Source organism: Vigna unguiculata, chromosome 7, assembly GCF_004118075.2.
Source record: "Vigna unguiculata cultivar IT97K-499-35 chromosome 7, ASM411807v1, whole genome shotgun sequence".
NCBI lineage: Eukaryota > Viridiplantae > Streptophyta > Magnoliopsida > Fabales > Fabaceae > Vigna > Vigna unguiculata.
Window position 1 is genome coordinate 2,602,697 of NC_040285.1, and position 14,222 is coordinate 2,616,918.

The window sequence follows — 14,222 nt, forward strand, 5'->3', positions numbered from 1 at the left end:
ATTTAACATATTAAATAAATTTAACAAGTTTTTGTTATACAAATTAAATTAAAATATAAAGTTTAAAAAAATTATTTTTTACTGCAAAATTAAGAGAAAAAATAGATTTAATTTTATTTCTTTATTATATTAAACAAATATTATTAAAATTCATGAAAAAAGAGACCGCATGTTTTTCTATATTTAAAAAATAATAATAATAGTAATTGCATAACAATAATTACAGCGAATAAATTGCAGCATATGATTGCTTTTACTTGAGTAGTTTATATTGATTTTTTTAGTAATAGTTTAATATAAATAATTGAAATTCATTCTTTTTTTCCTTTCCTATAAATTTAAAACATATTTAATAGAAACGTTAAGATGAAATATTTCAATAATTCTAGAAAATTGAAATACATTGTATTTGAAATTTTTGTAATTGAATTCTTTTCATTTTCTAAATAATCTGTTTAAATAAAGTAATTGAAATATCTTACATTTCAATCTCTTGTTTTGATAAAATAATTGAATTTCTCTTATGAGATAAAATTTTATTTTAATAATATTTATTTAATATATTTGAAATTAAATTTAACAAATATAATTGTAACCTTAAAATATTTAAATTCAACCAAATTTCGATCGAGCTGACTCGACCAAATTTGGTCAAATTTTGGCTGATGTAATCACAGTTCAATTTGGCCAAATTTGGCTGATGCAATCACAGTTCAATTTGGCCAAATTTAGGTCGGAGCCAACTCAGTCACATTCCGCCAAATTTCGGCCGGTGCAGACTAGGCCAGATTTTTCCAAATTTCGGTCGAGGTCAACTCGGTCAAATTTGGATGAATTTCAAAATTTGAACGGCCCGGTCTGTCTAGGTTGTCGGGATTGTCTGGTTCATCAGGCCCCCAACTCGTTTGAGTCATCGAGCCTACCTGACTTGTCTTTATTGTTGGGTTCGCCCGACTTGTTTGGGTTGTTGGGCCTGCCTGGCTAGTTTTGGTAGTTGGACCTGTCCAGCCCGTCTGTGTCGTCGTGCCTGCTTGGTTTGTCTAAATCATCTGGTCGGTCCAACCCATATGGGTCATTAACCCAGCCCGACCTGTCTAGGTCATCTGGGTCGTATAGGCCCAATTGACATTTTGAATATTAAACAATGAGGAATTTCACAAATTATGAAATTTCAATTTCTTTTCTTTTTTAGTGAATTTCAAATTCTACTATTTTAGTAATTTGAAATATCTTCTTAAAATTCCTCAAATTCAATTTCCTTTTACTTTCCCCGTCCAAACAAGTTATTTTACTCTAAAGAAATTCAAATTCTCCAAATAAATAAATTACTCTCTTAAATTGCTTCATTCAAATACTCTTTTATTTTTATATATGGTATGTGATTTAAATTTACAGATAAATTTTCAACGATAAAAAATATTTTTTTATGTTTACCCCAATTTATTAATAGAGAATATATTAATTTCTCTTAAGAAAAAAAAATTAAAACATGCAAATAAATAAAGCATTATAAGATGTAAAATCAAAATTTCTCTCTAAAAATAAAATTATAACTAAAAATTGTGATATTAACTTTTTAGAGAGATAAAAAATATTTACTGAAATTAAAATAAAATTTTATATTTTATAAAAACTAAAAATGATAAATTTAAATTTAAATTTATCCAGGGTAAATTTGGATAAAAATAAAAATTCATCAACTTTATATAAATAAAAAATATATTTAAATTATACATATATATATATATATATATATATATATTAATAGTGACAAAGTTATTGAATTTGTTAGGATACTTATACGATGTTTATTGATTAGTGGAAATGTGAAAGCATGAATTTTATTTTATTTTTACAATTTTAACAAGGATTATGTTTGGCTAAGATGCAATTTGAGTACCTGTGGGTAGATTAACAAAATAAAGATCTCATCTCTCCTCTAAATTTTGGAATAGTTTATAAAATGTTTCAAAAACAAAAATAAAGCTTAGTTCAACTTATCACTAAAAATTAATTTAAAATGACTATTCAATTTTTAGAGAATTTGTTAAGAGCTTATATCTTAAAACAAATTGGAAGTTGGCATCAATTTATATCACTAATAAAATTTACTTATACTAATAATTTTTGTTTAAGCATAAAAATGACTCCATACAAGGATCTATACAGAAGAATATATAGAACTTAATTGCGTTGATATGAGAATGTAAATTCTTTAATTTTTGGTTCATAGATAATTCGATAAACAATTGATAAAATTAAAATAATCAAGAAACATATGAAAACTTCTGATATTAGGCAAACATGTTATTATGACAAACAAATGAAACCCCTTGAATTTGAAGAAGGGGAAAACATTTTCTTAAAAATTACACCTGTCACTATTAGGATCGGTAGAACTCTAAAATCTAAAAAACTTTTACTCAAATTCATTAGTCCTTATTAAATTTATAAACGGGTTGGTTTTCTTACATATCAAATTGTTTACTTTCAAACATTTCAAAACTTCATAATATTTTTAACCTATCACAATTTTGTATATATATTCATGAACATCTTCATTTATACAATTGATATGGTATAAATATGAGAAAATTATATGATGTATTTCATGTAAATATATTTATGAATATCTTCATTTATACAATTTACTTTATGTCATTTAATTTATCACTCATGGTCCTCTTGATTTATATTTATGGTTAGTTTATTTCCAGTTACATGTTGGTTCTCTTTGTTAAACATATATTAATGTTGTTTAATTTATCTTTAGTTAAGCTTTATCTTCTTTATTAAATTTATATTTATGTTATTTAATTAATTTTTAATTACGCATTGGTTTTCCTTCAAGGATTAGGGATCAAAATGACACGAAGACAAGAAGACAAGTTTCATTATCTCATATTGAACTCCAAAGAAGAAATTATGTTAGTTTTCATGTACCAATATTTCACAATCAAAAGGGGTGAATTGGTTTTTCAAATTTTTTGATTTGTTCTTACACTTGAAAAATAGTTTTTATGAAACCTTTAACCAATTGACAAAAGGAGTTTAAGAATGCATATTGTTCAACCTTTATACCTAAGAGAATGAAAGAGAGCACAAGAGACAACAAGATTTATACTGGTTCGATTCAAATGAATATACATCCAATCTCTAGTTTATAAATATCAAAAGTTGAACTATTAAGAGATAATAAAAATTATTTTAGCAAAACCAAAGTTCTTCAAATGAAACAAAATTAAGGATAAAAAGGAATAATAAAGAGGGTTAAATATGTTTTTAGTCCATTAAGATTGATGCAAATTGGAATTCATCCATGTCTGAAATTCTAATATATTTTGATTCCTAAACTTTAAAAATGAAACTAATTATATTAATTTCCTTTTTACGTATCAAACATGTTTCATAGCATTTGAGTTATTTATACCGTTTGACATGCGGTTTACAAGTCAAAAAAATTAACATAATAATTTCATTAAAATGACCATATCCATTCATTTTTAAAGTTTGTGGTGTCAAAATTTTGATCAGGGATGAATTCCAATTTTGCGTCAAAGTTTAGAGGCTAAAAACATATTTAACCTTAAAAAAGATAAGTTTTTTATATTACCTGCTCAGTGAAGAGTTTATATGACTGAACATTTAAAATTGAGAATCAAATATTTTTATATGAAAATAAATAAATAAAAACATTAAAAAGGAGTAGATATATTTAAATGTGAGACAAAAAAATTGATTCAATGTATTTGATAATATGCAATTTGAACATAGTTGCACAATGGTTATGATAAGAGAGAAAATATTGAAGATGTGAATGAATTTCATGGATATAAAACAAGCTAAACAATTACTAGAGAGATATAGGGGTGGCAATGTAGGCTTGGCCCGGCGGGCCGGCCCGCATGCTCGATAAAAAAAATGGGGCGGGTCGAGATATTGAGTCCGTTGGCCTACAAAAAGCCTGACCTGCATAACCCCATCTCGCACAGGCTGGCACGCAACTCACATAAAAAAAGTTGTACTTATGTATATTGATTACTTTCCTTCTGAATTCATGCATGAACATTCCAAATTTTTTTATAAGTGGAAAAGACAAGTGTTTTGTATTTTTGAATGTGCTAAACTTTGAAGGATAGATAATGTTTGTCAAAGTACGAATATGAATATGATGAAAATGTTGCATTATCATATATCATTCAACTCTCCAAAAATTTTGCTTAATTTTGTGAATTTGTTAAAGTTTCTCAATTTGTTGAACATTAAAAGTTTTATCATAAGAATTAAAAAAAAAAAGGACTAGCCCGTGGGCCAAAAAGAATGCATGACAGGTTAGACTTTTCAGTTTGCATTTTCTTTACGAGACAGGTCAGTCAGACCCGCAATGTGCAGGAGGAGAACGAGCCAACCCCAACTTTAGAGGGAGGAAAAATTGTGTAGCAAAAGAATTTTTTTTTTTTATAAAACTAAAAACTAAGAGAATAATGTGCTTTAGTAATTTAAATGGAATAAAAAAAAATTAGGTATTAATCATACCCAAACTCGGGACTAGTTCAAATAATATCATCGGGGATGAATTTATTTGTCATTTTTGTCTTTTTTACATTTATAGTTATGTTATTTAATTTATTTATAGTTACAGTTCTCTTTATTAATTTATATTTATTTATAGGTACTCATTGATTTTTATAATTCAAAAAGTTGTATATAAAATAATAATAAAAATAAAATAAAAGTATATAATTTTTTATTCCATAAATTGAATAAAAAGAAAAATATTTATATGTTCAATTATTATTTTATACATTTTGAATTAATTTAGATGGTGTATATAAATTGTTGATTGAGATGCATATAAGGTATTTAATTGTGATCCTTGAAAATATCAAAATGCATGTCAATCGATAAAGTATTATTGGATTCATTCAAGCAAGTTGAGACCATCTTAATACATCATGGGCCTAAGGAAGTATTTACTAAGTAGGTTAATATATATTAAAAGTAATGCCTAATAGGATATTCATGTCTTGAGGCTATTTGATATTTGTTCACCATTATTAAGGTTGGTAATGAATATTTATCTCTTTTGTGGTTTGATAAAAAAAATAATATTCTTGAGAAAGATAATTGTGATTCTACCAGTATTTTTTATGTTTAAACTACCTATGATTACCAGTATTCTTGAGAAAGAATATGTTTACACGTATATTTTTACGATGTTATACTATGATTAATGCTTTTTATAAGAAAAACTTATTATATAAAAAAATTTACTCTAAATTTTTAATTAAATAACAATTACCTATACAATAAAATTTATTCTCAATTTCTAATTGATTAATAACTACTTATATAATACAATTTTTTTTCAATTTCTAATTAAGTAATAATTACTTATATAATTTGTTACATATCTTTTAAGGCTTGAAAGTTGTCAAATGTGGTTTTCATTAGATCGTCAAGCTACTCAAATTTTATCAATATGATTATTAGCTGTCGTAATGTTTTCCCTTAGGATGTTATGAAATCTGTTGAACATTTATTTCATATTAAACAATTTGTACATCGTGTGAGAAAAGTCAAATTAGTTCTATTCATCTTAATGGATATGAGTTAACTTAAGATTAATGTGATAGCAGTCTATGTTGTATAAATTTTTATATATAGTGTTATTTTCTATTTATTTGTCTCGTGATTTTTCTTTCATTTTTAAATTTTTACGTTATATTTAGTATACTTTTATATCGATATTATTTCTCTGTTAATAAATAATTTTTAGAAATAAAAATATTAATGCTTTTTATTATGACGTTTATTTCGTCATCCTTGATATATATGTAACACTAAAAGTGTCTCACATCTCAATGACTTCTAAAAGCACACACATGAGGGTGCTTCTAGAGTTATAATTCAACAAATATTTTCACTTGGTTTTGTTCTTTTATCATTTATTTCAAGACAGAGACTTCATTTTACCGTGGCATATTATTATTCACAACATCTAGCATCTTCTTGGATAAAATTCAAAGAAACACTTCTACCTTTTTATCATGATATCATATCATGATAACTACTATTTATCGTAAATAATTTCTCACCTAAAATAAAATCAGAGCTAAATTATTCGTTGTTTTTTTATGTCAAATTGATTTTTCGGTTTATTTTTCCAATTTAGTCATACTTTTTTTTAAAGTGATTTAATTTAATTTTTACCGTTAATTTTCATAAACAATGTTAAAGTCAGTATCACATGTTAATTTGTGATTTTTTAATTTTTTTTTAATTTTTTTTAAATAATTTTTTTATATATGTCACTACAAGGTTATGCCACATTGACTAAGTTTCAATTTTGTTTTTATATTTGTTTTTTAGTTTCAATTTAGTCAATTTTTTTTATAAAAATTGAGCAATATTGTCCTTCCTCTCTAAATTGAGACTCAAACTACTTTTTATATAAATCTTATGCTGATATTCTTACTAAAATTGACATTTTTATTAAATATTTATAAAAATATTTTTAACAAGCTTTAAAATCCATATGAAATATTTAGGACAACTCACATGGGTGAATTGATAGAGTTAATACTTAAATTTTGATAATTATACTATTCAACTTATTAATTTTAATTTGTTTTATGTTTTTTTGTTGCATGTTTTGTTGTCTGTTTCACATTCGATTTAATAATCACATTCAAACACTAATTAACATGATCTCAGTCATTAATTTCCTATAAATTTTAAAGTTAATTTAAAAATATTTACATAAATATTTAATAAAAATGTTAATTTTAGTAAGAATACCAACATATGATTTATTCAAAAAGTGAATTGAGTCTCTATTTAAATGAGGACAATATTGTTATTGGAACTAAATTAAAACTAAAAACAAATATAGAGATCAATTTGAGACTTTGTCCACGTGACACAACTATGTGGTAACACGTGCAAATTTTTAAAAAAAATTAGTAATAAAATAAAAGCAAATAAAAAAACACAAATTGACATGTGATACTAAATTTAACACTGTTTGTGAAAAATTAATCTTATTGAATAACTTTAAAAAAATCAGAACCAAATTGAGATAAAAAAAAATTGGAGTACTAATTTGACATTTCTTAACGAAACAAAGATCAAAAGAGTAATTTAACCTAAAATTAACAAAAGAATAGTTAAAAAAGTTAAATATATTTTTAATTCTTAAACTTTAATATAAAATTGAAATTCGTCTTTATAAAAAATTTTGACATAATGCTTATGTAAAACTTTGAAACAATTTTACCCTCAAAATTTAAAAAAGAATGAATATAATATTTTTAATTTAATAAGGTAAAATTTGTTTGACGTGTTAAGCGACGTTTCGGGTTAACGTCCGAATGGTTTACACTTGTATGACATATTTTAACTTAAATGCAGTTTAGAAGGTCGTTTAACACGTAAAAAAAAATAACACATCTGGGTTAAGAAGTTATATCCACTCATTTTTAAAGTTTGAAGATAAAAATATATCAAATCAAAATTTCGGATAATAATGAATTCTAATTTCATGTCCAAATTTATAGATTAAAAGATATTTAATCCTAAAAAAATAATAAAAGTAGTTATTGGCGTAAATTTATTATCTAACTAATACTGAGTTTGAAACCTTATGCAATCATATTCCACCAAAATTCTGGGGAAGCATTACTATGAAGAATAATGAAGAAAATGAATTTTTTAAAATAGTACAGCAACTTGCAATTAGGGTTTTAGTACAGAAGTCACTGTCGGACTTAGGATCTTAGACGAAGGTAGCATGACAACATTGTAAAGAATTAACATATCCGAGAAAAAAAGGAAAAACATTATAGAGACAGAAGAGTTTTTGAATTGGTCTATAATTACAAGCTAGGTGGTCTGGTGCGTACCAGATTCTGCTCGTATCTCATTCTGCAATGTCTCGTCCTTTTCACTTTCTCTTTCAAGATTACATTCGCAACCGCCGTCTTTGCCAAAACAAGTTTTCATATTTTCTTTGCAACCTCACATTCTTCTTATTTATCCATTTTCCCATTTTCAATTCAAATTCTTCTACTTTCTTTCTCTTTTGGCATCTAATTCTTAGCCCATCTTTGAATCAACTTTATAACTATTTATAGAAACAAAAATTAAATTGGAATAAAAGATATGTAACATGTATTTAATTCAACTTAATGAAATTTAATCAATTTGAATATAATATTTGTATTCAACTTGTATAGGTTTTTCTTATATTATTTCAAAACTATTTTAATTTTTGGTTCCTCTTTACAAGCTCTTTAAAGGGCAACTTTGTTGAAATATCTCCCATGAGTTGTTTTCTATAATAAAATAGATGTAAAATGTGAATCTCACTATTCCATATCATCATTAAAGAATTTACATTCAATTTTATTATATTGGGAAAAAAAAAAGTAAACAAGCAACTCAATATTTAATAATTTTTAGCTAAACCTGATTATTGTTAACATAAAAGAAAAAAAGAGATCAGATGAGTTATTAATGTGTATTGAGCACTTAGGATGGCAATGCGAGCCGATCCGATCTATTTAGGTTCGGCCTGCATAAGACTCGCACATCGTGGGCTGTCTCACACAATTTATGCGAATTGCAATCATTGGTCCGCTCCGCACATCACTTGGCTTGCAGACTCGTGAGCCCGCGGGCTGATCCGCTTTTTTTTTTTTAATTCTTATGATAAAACTTTCAATGTTAAAATTGAAAAACTTCAAGAAGTTCACAAAATTAAGTAAAGACTTTGGGAAGTTGGATGATAAATTGATAATTCAACATTTTCATCATATTCATATTTATACTATGACATACACAATGTACAAGCACATTAAAAAATACATAATATTTGTCTTTTCTAGTTATACAAGAATTTAGAACATTAATGCAAGAGTCCATAAAAGAAGTAACTAATATACACAAGTGCAAATTTTTTTTATACGGGCTTGTGGGTGTGGGTCGCGGGCTTATGCGGACCGGGGTGTGATGGGCTTGCGAGTTCAACTTCTAGGCCCGCCCCGCGTATTTTGTGCGGGCCTACCGGTCGGCTCGCCGGGCGAGGCCCTAATTGCCACCCCTACTTAAGATTATGTATTTATAAATAAAAAAAATACAAGGAGATAAGTCTAAGGCGTTATATTTAAAAATAACATGTAATATTGTAATTAATAATATTTTATGATATCTTAACAATATCTAACGCTTTCTCTTAAACTAGTATATATAAATCCTATGTACCAAGTTTCTATAATAATTAATTCTAAGTTTCACGTAAAGACTTATTGAAAATATTTGGAAGTGACATTCTATTAGAAGATCCTTGCTAATCAGCCTCTAAATAGCAGTATACAACTTTAGTATGATTATTGTGACCACATACCAAAATTAACTCAACCTTACAAAATTGACTTATGATATGAGGTTTGTATCCAACACCTCTCTGATCGATGTGGACTCTCCAACAACTCCCTCATGATGAGACATATACATTTGAAGCATGAGACTAAACATTAATGGTGGTCCTATAGCGGGTGACACGGTAGGTCCAATAAATTACAAATATCATTTTCAGATAAATCTAATACGATTTAAAAAAATGAACTTTAAACATAACTCAACATTACAAAATCAACTTTTAAGATGAGGTTTGTACTAATATCGTACCTCTAACTAATCTCTCGCCAATGTGGAATCTTCAACAATTATGATATACAATAATATTTATTTATATAGTTTAATTGAAATTAATTATATTTTACGAAAAATAGTTCAACTTGTCCTTAAGAAATTAAATAGTTAATAATACATGCAAATATTTTAATTTGAAAATTACGTGAATTACATAATATTTAAATAAATGAACAATAGTAAAAATTAAATGTAGTATAAAAAAAGTCATAACATCTTTCATGATCTTCTTGTTACTTCTCAAACATGTTATTGATGTCATTTATAAGAATTTTACATTTTAAACACATTTATTATGACTTTTTTAATTTAAGTAATTAGTAGTTGTCATCTTTTTTCTTTAATTGCATACCAATATGTAAACTAGCGTTTGTACTAGATCTTTATTATACGATGAGTACGAACATAAAGAAAAAAAGCTATGATATTTTTGAAGAATTATTCTCAAATGTTTAATATTATTTTGGTTTAATTCTTAAATAGTAATCAAGCATGTTGAGTTTTAAATTTCTCCCTTAATATTCCGTGAAAATTCCATGTATGAATGATGTGTTACACTTTTGAACTATGGGGTGAAGTTTGCTCTATAAAAGATTTTAATTGTCTCGTTATTATCTTTTTGAACATACCAAGTTTAGTTGTATACTTCTTTGATCATCTCTCAACATTAAATTAGTGAGTGATCAACTCAACTTCAATAATTGATTCCTTCAACACAATCAACTTCAATATTGTATTTTGTATGACATTAAGAATGCTACACTAAATTCCTTTCTAACAAGTTTTCATATCTCTTATCCACTTGGATGTTATTGAATTTTATAAGTGATTCAATTTTGTTACAGATAAATAAAAAAGACATTAATGCATATTTCGTAAATAAAATTATCTACCAACAAATTATTTAGTAGGTAATTCATATATAATATCAAATTATTTACAAAAATTGTTCATTACCTATAAAATAAATTATTAATGTAGATAAAATCATATTTTTGTAACATTTACAATTCCTTTGAATTTTTGAATTGAGCTTATTTTTTATTATACTTGTTTTGTTTTATCTTTTGCTCCATGTGCATGTTTATCTTCTTTTCTTAGAAGCAAGTTTTCTCATTTGTATAATATTATGTATTAAACTGATGTTCAATGCTAAACTTATAAGAACTATAATTTTATCCTCTGTTTGTTCTGTTGCTGATCCTATGTGTTCATATTCTTGTTTTATTTTTATATGTATGCTTTCACACTTATATAATAATGTAGATTAAATTTATGTTTAGTGAACCTTTTTGAGTTGCATGTTTTGTTAATCTAAGATTATTAAAATGATAAAACAAAACAAGTTTTATCTTTAATCAAACAAATTTATAAAAAAAAAAAATGGTAGGTGTTGAAAATGATTTTCAAGATAATGATCTTGAATTGAGGGTGAAGGAAGGTGTGGAGCACATGTTGAGATTCAAGAGAAACAATGAATACATGTAATTTAATTTTTTGGGTAAAATACAAATTTGGTCCTTATTTTTATTTAATTGTGTCAATTTAGTTTTAATATATTCTTTTCTTCAAAGTTCCAATTTTAGTCAATTTTGTTCAATTTGATTATTTTTTGTTAACGTCATTTAAATAGTTAATGATGATAAACAGTGATGGACACGTGTCACTTCGTAGTTTATTTATTTATTTTTTTAATTTTTGAAAAATATATTCACGTATCAACCCAATAACGTGTCACGTGTCAAAATTTATGTTTATATTCAATCTGTTTTCTATATTCATTATTTTTGATCAATTTAGTCCTAATTTTTTGTTTGAAATGAAACAATTTTTTTTCTCCAAATTGAGATCAAATTTAATTTTTATGTAAAAGTTATAATAATGCTTTTATTAAAATGCACATTTTTATTAAATATTTTTTCTTTGGGGTTATAATTAGTTTAAAATTAAAACTAAAATTTTAAGAATAAAGACTAATATCACTGATCTATAAATTTAAAAGGTTAAAAATCAAATGTGATTTATAAAATTTGGAGAGGTTAAAAAGTGTGGAGAAACATCATCACTTCATGTGATTATGTAATTTTTAACCACTTAAAATTTTAGATTAATGGTATTAGTTCTCATACTAAAAATTTCTATTCTAATTTTAAACTAATTTAACCCTAAACCAAAAATATTTAATAAAAATATGAATTTTAGTAAAAACATGATTATAACATTTACATGAAAATTAAATTTGGTCTCAATTTGGAATGATAAAAGTGTTTCCTTTAAAACAAAAAATTGGGATTAAATTAAACAAAAATATCGATTATACGGACCAAATTGAATATAAAAACATTGACTTTGACACATAACAAACGGTTAGATTAACACGTAGACATTTTTTCAAAAAAATTTAAAAAAAATATTAAAAAAATTTAAATTAAAAAAAAACATGTAGTGACACGTGGAAATCATCGTTTCTAATCATTAAATATTTAAATGACATTAAAACAAAAGACCAAATTGAACAAAATTAACGAAAATTGAGACCTAATTGAACAAGAAAAAGTATTAGGATTGAGTAGACACAACTAAACAACAAAAATAGGGATCTAATGTGTGAGGTAGGAAAAATATAAAAACCTTTTTTTTTTTTCTTACAATGAGCATCATTTATGTTATGTGAATAAACCTTTACAATGGTAAAATTTCTTCTCACAAAGTTATAAATATTTAATGTTAGAGTCCTACTATTTGTTTTTGATTTATTTATTTTGTCATGATTTTTTTTTCTGTTTGTTATTTTCTTCGTTTTGATATGCTCTTACATTTTGGTCTTTATATTGGTAATTCATTTGTTATTTTTCTACATATAGGAGGTTTTGATATTACAGACAGGAATAAAATAATCATTTTTATGGTCCAGTCATATTCTTCCAATAATAAAACATTATATTTCAAATAACATTCACATTTTTCCAATATTAAAATTGTTTGAAACATCTCTAACTATTTATGATACAGTTGTTAAACATTTTTTGGAAATGCTCTAATCATTCAAATTTAAAAATAAAAATAAAAAACAAAATATCCTTTTTTGTTAAACTTCCTTAAAATCAAAATAAGGTGGAGAAATGGAATTTCCTCCTAACAGATGCCCTTGAAAAATTCCAACCAAACGGTACACATTGATAGCTTTTAGTAATGGAATGTGTACTATTTTTAGAGATAATAATGGAATTTTTCACTACCATGTTCATCATTAATATATATATATATATATATATATATATATATATATATATATATATATATATATATATATATGTGTGTGTGTGTGTGTGACCTCGTTCATTCTTAAAGATTTAATTTTAGTGAAAAGAATATTTGGTTGTACCTAAGAATTTTATTTTCATATATTAGTTAGTTGACCTTGACATGATTTATGTCTGTTCTGATTGTTTGCAGGTGATTATAGTAATTTGATATGATTTTAATAAAACTATAACTATTATTAAATACCTTCATACATATATTTTATTACAATATCAATTATCAATTACAACTCTTTGATCTTTGCAAAATATTTCGGATATATAAAAATCTTGGAACTAAAATTAATATATATTTAAGTTGGCTGTGATACAAAGTACATAATCTCCGTTTAGTTTAAATTAACAGGAATAGTATAATTATTTGAATAAATATTTGTATACATGTATAATATATTAACATGTAAGTATTAAAAACCAAAAAGATAGAAAATATCTTTTCCATACGAATGGAGAACTTAAAAACCCCAAAAATTTATTTACGAGACACACATTTGAGTTCATGTTCAGGTGTTTTTGAAGATCAGCATTCCCATCCAACAGTTCCCTGAAATTTTGCATTTTTTCCAATTTTTTTACTTAAAATACTGGAAAACATTTTCAGTTTTTTGGGCTAATTGGGCCTTTTATGGGCCTTCACAACTGAGTGCACCCCCAATAGTGATTATCCACTCACATATGAGTTTTATGAGAAACAATTGGTGAAATGTTAAGGAAAGTAGAAATGATTTGGTTATTTGTGTAGTGCATAATCCACATATGAAAAATATAGCACCCTATGTGAACTTTTGTTAATAATTCACATATCAACTTATATAAAAATAGAGATACTTTAATAGAACACAAAATTTTAAAACCTAAATTTAAATTTTAACGAGGTTTATACGTAACTTATATATTATGAAATTATCATTATAAAATTAAATTATTTTATTGTCGATATGGAACTTTTAATCCATTTTCCAGGACAGGCTCTAACTTGACTCTGATATCATATTAAAAGTGGGTTTGAAGCCTAACTCAACCCTATAAAACCGGTTTGTAAAGTGAGATTTACATTTTACTTATATATATTATGAAATTGTCTTATCTTTAATTGAGGTAAGATTTCTAACATATTAGATAGATTTACACGTACCACTAAAAAACATCAAAATTTTCTGGAAGTACGTTCCATTGTCATAATCT